We start from the raw sequence: 282 nt of genomic DNA, 5'->3' as shown, positions 1-282 counted from the left end.
CCCAGGTGCCTCCACAGCACCCTGCCAAGTGTGGGTCCTCTCTGGATGGCCCAGGGGATGAGCAGGCAGGAGGGCCTTGTGCCAAGAGTGGCAGGAGCAGGCGGGTGCCAAGAGGTGGCAGAGAGATGGAAGGGGTAGTCAGGCACTGCCCTGCTCAGAAACTGGTAGGACCAACGAGGAGGAAGGCTGCTCCTCTTAGCTAGCAGGGGTGTGGATGCAACAAGGGCTGCTCCGGGGACCACAACAGGAGGAAGCTTGGCTGGCTCCCGCCCCAGCCACCGG

The sequence above is a fragment of the Nestor notabilis genome, unplaced genomic scaffold, assembly GCF_000696875.1.
Source record: "Nestor notabilis isolate BGI_N333 unplaced genomic scaffold, ASM69687v1 scaffold6626, whole genome shotgun sequence".
Lineage (NCBI taxonomy): Eukaryota > Metazoa > Chordata > Aves > Psittaciformes > Psittacidae > Nestor > Nestor notabilis.
The sequence above is the reverse complement of the archived record's forward strand: the minus strand, read 5'-3'. Positions refer to the sequence as shown.